The 11591-nt window shown below is 35.8% G+C and overlaps 1 protein-coding gene across 4 annotated transcripts in view; it reads left to right on the top strand.

The window, feature by feature from the left end:
* The window catches only part of LOC137622220 (uncharacterized), a 59047-nt gene extending 48136 nt beyond the window's left edge, over positions 1-10911 (top strand). For 3 of the 4 annotated variants that reach the window (XM_068352704.1, XM_068352706.1, XM_068352705.1), the window contains one exon: positions 1-555. This exon is cut by the window's left edge and continues 2310 nt beyond it. The gene's annotated coding sequence lies outside the window, so the exon portion shown is untranslated. Of the gene's footprint in view, positions 556-7958; positions 8093-8170 lie in introns of those variants that run through there. The other variant, XR_011040386.1, reaches the window with a different exon arrangement.
* The last annotated feature ends 680 nt before the right edge of the window (positions 10912-11591 follow it).

Here is an 11591-nt window from a genome sequence, read left to right as displayed (position 1 = left end):
AATTAATAAGGATCGTTTGAAAAGTAGCGTAGTAAAACTAAGCCTAATAATAATATTCATAATATTCATGATATCCTGAACAAGTTTTCTTTGGCAGGGGGGGGGGGGTTATTTCTGCATAAAATTACACGTAATGAATTATGGAGTGTAGATCAAATTATTTTTGCGTATTTAACTTTTCAGTTTTAAAGTTATGCGCCTTACTGTTCTTGAAATAGTTTATTTTTTTCTGGTTTCCTTTCCTCACTGGGCCCCTGTTTGAGCCCCTGGGCTTATAGCATCCTGCTTTTCCAACCAGGGATGTAGCTTAGCAAGTAATAATAATGATAAAGGAAGTTTCCGACAATTGATTATAAATTTGATTTATAATTCTCTGATTCTGTGCACAAAAAAAAAAAAAAATTTTTAAGGTGACATGTCAGATGATATCACTCAAACTCTACAATTTATCTTTAAAAAACTATACCCACAATATGTTCAATGCATCAATTTCTAAAGTGATCAAAATGCTTGTGTGATAAATGTATGTTTATTTTATTTAGTAAATAAAACTGTTCTGCCATAAATTGATGTTTTCTATAATTTCGTTTCCTTTACTTCGTATTCCTAAATGCTTTCTATAATTTATTTACCCTTTTGAAGCATAAACAAATTTAGGTGGCTAATGAAAAAAGAAATGGGCTACTTTTTACGAAGCTTAGCTCACGAAAGATTCCCTACTGAATTGTTTTAAGCTACAGTGAGCCCTCGTTTATCGCGGTAGATAGGTTCCAGACCCGACCGCGATAGGTGAAAATCTGCGAAGTAGTGGCACCATATTTACGTATTTCTTTAACATGTATATTCAGACTTTTAAAACCTTCCCTTGTACGTAGTACTGTTAACAAACTACCCTTTAATGTACAGAACACTTAATGCATGTACTACAGTACCCTAAACTAAAACAGGCACAAATATTAAAGGCGATTTTATATCATGCGTTTCCTAAACACTCCAAAAAGCACGATAAAAAATGGCAACCAATGTTTTGTTTACATTTATCTCTGATCATAATGAAGAAACAAACGCATTTACACATCTGTGTATAGGTTAGTTTTTGCATCGATTATATTGATTATTCAGTACAGTATGTTGATTTTGTTATTACTAATGTTTTACTTAATTTTTCTTAGGACTTCCAAATGAAATGTTTTTCTTAATGACGCTGCCTGAAACGGCGTCGTCATAAAGTACGCTCAGTTAACAAACGAAGGCATTTAACGCGCATGATGAAAGGGATAAATAAAGATATTACAGTAAAAGCTTTTAGAAAATATGTTATTACAAATATTATTTACCGTATCCATATAAAATCATACAGTACATACGTAGCAAAGCAGGAAAATAATTTACGAGAGAGAGAGAGACAGAGAGAGAGAGTGTGTGTTGTTTTACGTACGTAATTGTAAATTTTAAACAAAAAAATATGATAGGTTACAACATGTATATTCAGACTTTTAAAACCTTCCCTTTAACTTAATGCATACTAAACTAAAACAGGCACAAGTATTAAAATGTTAGAATATTAAAGTAAAAAATAAAGATTGTTACTGTACTCACCACGAAAGAAGTTGAAGAAAAACTTGAATGATGATGGCGATGAATTTGCTGCACAGTAGAAATGATGATGATGAAGCTGATGATGTCTTCTACTGTGCAGCCAATGATAGTATTTTACGTCTCTTCAGACGGAGGTGTCTTTTCCTGGGACACCTCTTCAACTTCTTCCTGGGAAACTTCTTCAATTTCTTCCGAAGGCGTACTAGCAGGAGGAACTGGCTCTTTTTTGCGAGGCTGGAAGAACATTGTGATCGGAAGTTGCTGCCGCTGTTTCTTTTTTTCGCTCGAAGAGCATCCTGTAGGGAGTCATGTCGTCATCGATCTTGTTGCAGAATTGCATAGACCGAACCATATCCTCGTCCCACTCTTGCGACATTTCTTTCAACTCCTTCGCATGGTTGCAGAACTTGGCAAGCCGTTCTAATGTTAAGCCCGTTTCTTCGACATTTTCTTGGGTCTCTTCCTGTGTTTCAATGTCTTCTTCACTGGCCGATTTCGTGAGGTCTTCTAGGTCTGCGTCAGTTAGCGGCTGGGAATGGCAGTCCAACAATTCGTCGACGTCTTCAGTCGTCATGTCGCCAAACCCATCACCTCTAATTATCGCAGCCAACTGCACAGATTTGCGTATTGCAGAGTGTTGAATTTCAGATGGTGTAAATCCCTCGTCGTCGTAAACAATCTGGGGCCACAACTTCTTCCAGCTCTCACTAACGGTTGCAGTTTTCATTTCTTGCAGTGCCTTCTGAATGTTCTGCAGGCACGTGGTCATTGTGTACTTCCGCCAGTATGCCTTCAAATTGAAATTTTCATCTTCATCTTCTTGGGCAGCATCCACACATGCAACGAGGTCCGCCAAGGTATTCTTCGTGTAGAGGGCCTTGAACGGCCTGATAACCCCCCGGTCCACCGGTTGAATTAATGACGTGGTGTTGGGTGGCAGGAACTCAACCTGAATGCCCTCATGCGACAGGTCAGTTGCGTGTCCACCAGCGTTATCCATAAGGAGATGGATCTTAAATGGCAAGCCCTTCTCTAAGAGATATTTACTGACTTGCGGAATAAAACACTGGTAGAACCAGTTGGAGGTCAGCATCTTCGTAATCCATGCTTTTTGATTATGCATCCAGTACACGGGAAGGAGATTCTTATTTTTATTTTTCAAAGCGTGAGGATTTTTCGACTTATAAATAAGCCCTGGCTTTAGCAAAAATCCAGCAGCATTGCCACACATCACAAGGGTTACGCGATCTTTGAACGCTTTAAAGCCAGAGGCTTTGGCTTCTTCTTTAAACAGGAAAGTTCGCGACGGCATTCTCTTCCAAAACAAGCCGGTCTCATCCATATTAAACACTTGCAGGGAAACGCTTTTCAGGCCGAAGCGTTTCTGAAACTTCGCGAACCATCCTTTACTGGCGGAAAAACGTTGTTTCTGAGGCTGGGAATCAGTGGATGTCCCTGTTTGAGGTTCATCTACATCATCATCTTCTTCAGCATGGTTGCCATCGTCGTCTTGAGGTTCCTTTGCCGCAAAATTCTCATACAAGCTCAAAGCCTTGGTTCGGATGGTGTTCGTATCCAAGGCTATGTTCTTCTTCCGGCAGTCGGCAATCCACACTGCTAAAGCACCTTCCATGCGTACGATCGTTTTATTACGCGTGGTAACGACTCGCTTCGCTGATTTGCTTGTGAAATAATGTAGTAAAAATTGCTGGTTATCACCTAAGAAATTGCTTTTATAAAAAAAAAAAAGTACCTGGATGAATGTTCCGTAAAGAAACTTGTGATAAACTGGGTGATCACCAGAATGAACTACTCTAACTCCATCTACTACAATCTACCAAAAGTACAACTTAAGAAATTACAAAACATAAAAAAAACAGAGGAGCAAGACTGATAGAAGGTGTCCTACTAGATGAAGGATCACCCCTATACAAATTTGTTTACATGTCTGTCAATTAAAGCGAGAATTTAATTTAAATTATGTGCAATAAAACCAAGTTATCAGAACCGGTCGTCCAAAATATTTAAGAGGATTATTAATATTATTATTACTTGCTAAGCTACAATCGTAGTTGGAAAAGCAAGATGCTATAAGCCCGGGGTCCCAACAGGGAAAACAGCCCAGTGAGGAAAGGAAACAAGGAAAAGTAATATATTTTAATAATAATGACATTTAGATAAATATTTCCTACTTATTGCAAATAATACGAACTATGTATAAGCTAGATTTTGTTTTAGGCTTTTAAAAAACTAAGCTAAAAACATTTTTTTAGAGGCCCGTTACCATCTAATTGCTTCGACATCCTTGTCTTTGCAAAAGCATGGAAAATATGGTACATGCAAGATTAATGTGGCTAAAGACTATATACTGAAGGAAGATAGGAAGGCTCAAAATATGAATGTTAATACACTAGTTGGCAACTCCAAAGTGAACACAATAGTTTGACCGGTCAGTGTTCAGATGGCGTTGTTGTAGGTATATATCGTTTGTCGTCTGTTTGTTTACATAAAGAATTTGACAGTTGACACGAAATCATGGCGCCTCCATTGAATAAGTCACACAAGTGTGTTGTTTGCAATAAGCGAAAAGAAACCGATCCTCATTAGGTGTTTCACGGGTTCCTAAGGACAAAGAACAGTGAGTACTAACAGTATAATACATGAAATATGTGTTACTAATGAGTAAGCCCCACTGATATTGGATATAAGATTAAGGCAAAAGGCATCTGCAATACACTTTTCTCAAACTTTTTTTTATTTGGCCATAAAGCTATTGAAATGATGTATTTCTCAGGAGATGACATATTTGGCGTTAGGAACATTTTCAGGGGTATGTATTATATTTAACTTTGATTTAACTTATAAGTGTATGAATATTTCAGCATGTTTGCAGACCTAACTATACTGCTTCAACATATTATTTTGTTAGTATTCCTTGTCTTATTTTTTTTTATTTCCTAAATAATGACTAACATTTTACAGTATTTGTATTTTCATGTACATTAAATGTGCTTTTACTCTTTGTGTTTTCTATGTTTGTTTACTTGCTTTGTCTTATGTTTGCACTAGGTATTCAATTCTTGAAGAAAACCTTTTTTTAGTATTATGTTTTCTCATATTTATAATTATATTAGAGTTTATTTGCATGTAATTCATGATGCAATTTTAGCTTGCTTGTGTGCGTGTTGTTGTTGATATTTTTTTTTTTTTTTTTTTTTTTTTGCTTTACAATTTTTATAAGTGCAATATTATTTACTGGGTTATTGTTTTCTTATTTATGTATAATTTGTTAAAGTTCATTTGATATGATTTATCTTTCATTTTTGGTTGGTTTGTGTGCTACCTTTTTTAGGCTCAGGCCATGTCGTCCTGATGGAAGCTACTAAAGGAATCTTCCATCAGGACGACATGGCTATCTCACCCAAAAATAGATTTTTCGCTTCGCTCAAAATTCGTTATTTCTATTTCCATCCCCCTTTTTATTATTTTTGGGTGTGATTCAATTTAGTGAGTTGTTTTATTCCTTTTGTTTGGATAAATTTCATATGCAGAAGGTTTATGTATATTATTGATGCATTTATTCATGAGTTTTATTAGTTAATAGGAAATAGAGACAAATACAGTTAGTAGTAATTGTAAAGATATAGAAACAATTGTAGAGGGAGACGAGAGCGAACGAGGAGTTAGGAGGTTGTTTTTGCGGAATTCCGCCGAGTCCAGTGATATTTTTGATAACATCCCCCGGCGTCCTGTTCCCTTCTCCAAATGACTCATGGGACCAAGACGAAAGGAGGCGCGAAAACCAAGAAATTGTCACGTGATTAAGGACAGCTTGACACGCCCTGCACGACGATATATAAGCAACAGTGAGAGGTGATCTCTCTCTCTCTTCTTCCCAGAAAGTCACTCAGTGTACGAGGTCTAAAGACCTAATTTAACTTGCCGGACTCGAGGCGAAAAACGAGTTGTAGCTGCACATATATTACCTGAAGGACGGCGTATACATATTCAGGACCGTTTAGCAGCCGAGGAATTAAGGGGAACCATTTATCCCTTGAAACGAAGGACGACGAACAGATCTATTACGCCCGCAGCTGATAGACTGTGAGTGTGTTTGGCGTGACGTCCCAGAGTGACTGCGGCGATTAGAACATCGCGCTAGCCTTCCCAACACCTGACAGAGGCTCCTACTTCAGCGACAGCAGATGGCCTACGATTGACGTATTGGCCCAATTAAAACAAGGAAACATCTAACTCTTCAGCCAGAGTCAAGACTTCTGAATTCAACACTACAGATTTATGTAAAGCCCTTTCTTTTTGAAACTGCATTGTACGTGACTTCAACCTTTTTTGTCCAGTAAATGAAAAATTCGGCAACGAGTATCCCTCACCCACGTAACTTTTCTTAGATTAGTTCCTGAGAAGCTCATTAAGTATTAACTAAGAATGGACTAAAATACAATTAAGAAATAGTAAATAAAGGTACAAATACAAGACAATTAATAAGATTTATTGTGCAGCTTTATTACAAGAAAAACCAAAGGAATCATCACAATACTAACTAATAGGAGCTACTCTGTGACAATATGAAAAAACACAACTAGGAGAATTGCTAACTTGAGTTCATTACTTTTTCTCTTGATAATGTATTGAGAAGATTTTAGGTTTCATGTGTTTTACCTGAGAAAATTAACGGATTTTGACGTAGGACAAATTTACTTTTGGGCTCGAGCCATGTCCTCCTGATGGAAGTTCCTAATGGCAACTTTCTACTGTATAATATTTCTGCGATTGATATTACTAGAGAATTACCGTCAGGTATCACGGGGGTTCCAACCCTCGGAACGACTATCCGAAAATATCGTGTTTAATCAGGAACGTATCCTAAGATAACCATAGATATCTACACCCCAAACAGACCTTACCCAGTCTAATCCTCTGAGGGGAAGGATAAGTGAGGAGCCGCTACGTATCCTATCACCTTTCGGTGCGCCCAGACGACCCCGCCGCTTCATTCCTATGTACGCGGCTTGTTGCTACTGTGATATTTTTGTGTGCACTCTTCTTCACCTTTTTTCGAAGATTGCGTTATGTGAAGTTTCTTTCTCCCAAGGATAAATCGATTAAGGGACAATGGATTGTAGACATGTATAGTCTCCGCAGGGATTCCTGCCAAAATAAACCCCACCCCTTGATGACGTCGTAGGCAATCATGTCGTTTCCTGTATTAGCAGTGGTCACAACGCTATATGTTAGCATAATTTCAAATTTGTAAAGGGATGAACTGTGATCGCTGCTAGCGTGGGAGACAAAGTGATTGGCTATGATGTCACCAGGGGGTCGAGCTTATTTCGGCCCGGAATCTTTGCAGCCATTTTATGCATATATCACAAGTTTTGAAAATAATCAGCATTTTGCAAGCAATCTTTCAAGTGACACTGCCTGCCTCAAACCCCCCCCCCCCAAGTCTTAAGTTAACCCTTTTACCCACAAAGGACGTACTGGTACGTTTCACAAAACCCATCCCTTTACTCCCATGGACGTACTGGTACGTCCTTGCAAAAAAATGATATAAAATTTTTTTTTCATATTTTTTGAAAATATTCAGGCATTTTCCAAGAGAATGAGACTAACCTGACCTCTCTATGACAAAAATTAAGTCTGTTAGAGCAATTTAAAAAAAAATATACTGCAAAATGTGCTGGGAAAAAAATAACCACCTGGGGGTTAAGGGTTGGAAATTTCCAAATACCCCGGGGGTAAAAGGGTTAAGGTAGCTCCACCTGCCAGCAATGACAACCAGTCTACCTTGTTAAAAGTTTATACGACCAGTTTCAGCTTCGATTCACATTCCTACTAAAAAAACTCGGGTTTGTATAGTTAGGGAAAATACAACTTTAAATTTTGAGAATTTTAACCTAAGAGTGCAGAGAATGGAAGGCTACATCAACTATTAAACAGGTCACATGTAACAGTTTATTTTTTCCAGAAGCCTCAGCACTGAGTTTTAATTTATTAAAATAAAGTATTCATTATTAAAAAAAAGGGATTTTGACGAAGGAAAAATCTATTTCTGGGAAGAGGCCTGTGACGCCCGGTGAGAAAGGTGCTTCCTTGTACCTTTCCTAATATAAATCTCCCAAATATACTAGAGAAAAATAAAAGCATGGAATGCAGAGGTTACAACCCTCGCGCGAACACCTTGTAGGTGTCGTGTATTAAACAAAGGCGTGCGAAAAACCACTATTCACAGGTTGTCTTCCATTCAGAAATGAATATTTAATGAAATTCAATGTATTTATCAGAAGCTCTTGGAAATAGCTTATGGAAGTTCTAAAGATCCTACTTTTCCGTTCCAGATATTAAACTGTTTTGCCTGAAGAATCTTTACAATGAAGTTTGGATCACCCAAAGAACAGAAGCTAAAATCATCACACGAGGAAGTTCTTCATTAATGGGAAGATTTGTATTCATGTGTGACTTAAATACAAAGGTGTTATTCATCTAATTCATGTGTGACTTAAATACAAAGGTGTTATTCATCTAATTTATGTGTGACTTAAATACAAAGGTGTTATTCATCTTATACAGGTTTAGCTTTTTTTTAAGAAATACAAGTCAGATTTGGATACATAGCTTTTATTAAGAAATACTTGTGTATTTTAATTACGGTATTAGCTTTCATATAGAAATGCTATTCAGTATTTTGATTTCCGGTATTAGCCTTCAATCAAAAATGCAAGTGTACTGTGATTCATAGTTTTTATTAAGAAATGCCAATGTATTTTGAGTCTTAGCTTTTATTGAGAAACAAAAGTTTATTTCTGTTAGGTTGACAGTGTTGTATCGTCTACGGATTACAAAAACTTTAAAAAAAAATGACTTGATGAAAACATGGGTTGTCTAGATAGAACGAAAAGTGAAAGAAAATCTAGTTAAATGGTTGAATTTTAAAAGTGTATATTATGCATTTTCATGTAATATGTCATAACTTTTTGGTTGTGACGTTACTTGAAAAAAAAAGTTTGTTAATAACTGATCAATATTTTCTTAGAGGAACAACTACCAGGAGAGTTAATGTTAACATTTTGGGTAAAGAGTTCTTTAAAGAAATGTGCAATTTGAGCATTTAAAAAGATACTGTAGCCCTAAATAATGTAATATGTTGGAAAGCTATACAAAATATTTAATGAATTACCTTTTTTTTTTAGTTTAAAGTTGATTTTAAGGTACAGAATTGAAACTTATAAATTTAATATTTTGTATTTTCGTGAGGTTTTACTAAATGTCACTAGTATTGTAAGTTCTTGTGAATACAATTGTCCAATATTTTAGGAATAATGATACTAGCAGGAGATAATACTTGGCCCCTATACAGTATACACGTCACTTTGTTTTGTACCATATCTCTCATTTTTGAAGGATTAATTTTTGAGTTATTCTACTTTTCAGGGATATAGTAGAAAGAATTTTATATAAGATGTAGGAGATATAGGTACTACAATATACATTAAAATCAATATAAAACATAAATTAGGCCTTTTTAAGGTATCAAGAAAAGCAAAGTGTGCAGTCACATATAGTTATTTGTTACTTACTTACTTTGATGGCTGCTTTTCTGGTCCCATACAGCAAGGGAACCCCACTCTCTACAGGACTTCCACTGTCGTTTTACCTTGTTCGTTCAGAGTATTTAACGTTTCATATCGCGTATTGTTCATTTACTGTTAAATCGTCAGTTGTTTGACTGTTGAAATAAGAAAGTCTTCAGTTTCCTCTTGAAAGCCTTAATGTCTTCAATCATTCGAATGTTTCGTGGGGGCTCATTATTTAGTCTCTGGGCAGCATATTTAAAGTTTCTGGAGCCTAAAGTAGACATAAATCTAGGTTCCAACAGTTTGAAACCATTTGTAACTATTCTCGTATCGACACGATTTGTTGGCTGCGCAATGTTAATGAGGAAGTTCATGAACAATGAGGAAAAATAATGAAGACCATGACCCAGAACCCAGAAAGACATAAAACAATTATCCATTATTAGTGTAAGCATTTTCTCAGCTAGAGGTCATATTAAGCAACTATAGTAAAAAGATTTGATAACTTGAAAATTTGGGTCTGTCATAAAAACTGTTTTGTATGAGTTTCAACAGCTTTTTTCCTTATAACACAGCAAAGTACAAAGCTATCATGGCGTAGTTTGTTGAATATAATTGAAATATGCCTTTATTGTTTGTTCAAGGTTTGCTTAGGTTTTGAGAGCACAGTGCTGTATGGTTTAAGGTCATTAAGCCTTTACAGGTAATATAACATACAAATGTAGGTTCATTTGCTAACTATACCATTGAGCTATTAGTTACTGATGACGAGAAAGTGTTTGATTTGATATATTCAACAAAAAGTAACTGATATAGACCTGTTTTATAAACTTTGTTTGAAGAGAACCTCCTGGTAGTTTGTTCCTCAGGTTATACTGTGTTTTCAAAGGTAATTCATTATGCTTTATATTACTGTATCTCTTTGGCTAGCATTATTAATAGGCAGAATACACTTTGATTTCCAAAATATCTAGTGTAACAGAAATTTTTAATTAGTTTAACTCTTTTGGGTGCCATTGGATGTATTCTACATCCACTAATTTCCAATTATTCTCTTATAATTTGTGCATGTGCAACTTTTACCAAAAAAAATGTTAGATTATATATCAACAGAAAGAAGTTTAATTCGTGAGGGTAGTAACCTCTGCATTCCATGCTTTTATCTTTCTCTAGTATATTTGGAAGATTTATATCAGAAAAGTGTAAAGAAGGACTCTTTTCACCTGGCGTCACAGGTCTCTCCCCAGAAATAGATTTTTCCTTCGATAAAATCCCTCAATTTGTGCTTGTGCAACTTTTACAAAAAAAATTTTAGATTATATATCAACAGAAAAAAGTTTAATTCAGCTATAGGATAAAATATGTTTTTAATTTTTATCTTAGATTTTGTTTGTTAAGATGAGCTCAGCAGAATGTCCCCCAAGAAGGGCCTGGCGCTTGAGTAACATATATTTTGGTCAGGGAGTGGGATTGAAAGGGTCAAGTTTCAGGGAGTTCGTGTTTTCATTTTTGGAAGTTAGTCCGAGTCTAGTTCTTAATAATTATCTAGAACACTTTCCATTAAGATTTGCTTTCTGAGGACTGTTTTATCGGTAAACAGGTCACTATTTTTGCCTTAACCCTTTTACTCCCAGGCTATTTGGAAATTTCCAACCCTTAACCCCCAGGGGGTTACTTTTTTCCCAGCACATTTTGCAGTATATTTTTTTTTAAATTGCTCTAAAGCCTTAATTTTTGTCATAGAGAGGTCAGGTTGGTCTCATTCTCTTGGAAAAAGCCTGAAATTTCTCAAAAAATTATCAAAAATATGAAAAAAATATTTTTTATAGCATTTTTTTGCGAGGACGTACCGGTACGTCCATGGGGGTAAAGGGATGGCTTTTGTGAAACGTATTATATATTATACCAGTACGTCCTTTGGGGGTAAAAGGGTTAATTAACATTCCAACAGGGCTTTTTCTTTTGGCCCCCTGTATTGTCGTTTTGCATGAACAGTAAAAATAATTTTAATTTACCGAGATCCTGTAAGCGTATTCTGCCTATTAATGATTCCGTTAGGGTTTAATAATTTACTGCATTAGTGGCCAATGTCTCATTCAGTAGAAAAGTCTCTTTTTAGTGCATAAGTTTTATTACAAGTGAAATATGTGTTCATATGGAAAACAAATCTTTACCTTTATTTTGAATTTTTCATCACAGGTTCAAGTGAATAGGTCTGCGTCACTCCTTCCTTTAGTCAAGTGAAAGTTTTCCAGATTTTGCGGTGTTCTTTAACCCAGAATTAAGATTTGCCAAGCATTTCATTCTTGTCCTTTGTTTTTTAATTTTTTTTTTTATTTTTTCATAAACTACTTTGTCCGTATCTCGGTTTTAATCTTTTGAGTCAGTGTTGTAATG

The sequence above is a fragment of the Palaemon carinicauda genome, chromosome 29 (genome assembly GCF_036898095.1).
Source record: "Palaemon carinicauda isolate YSFRI2023 chromosome 29, ASM3689809v2, whole genome shotgun sequence".
NCBI lineage: Eukaryota > Metazoa > Arthropoda > Malacostraca > Decapoda > Palaemonidae > Palaemon > Palaemon carinicauda.
This window is presented reverse-complemented; position numbering and strand designations above follow the sequence as displayed.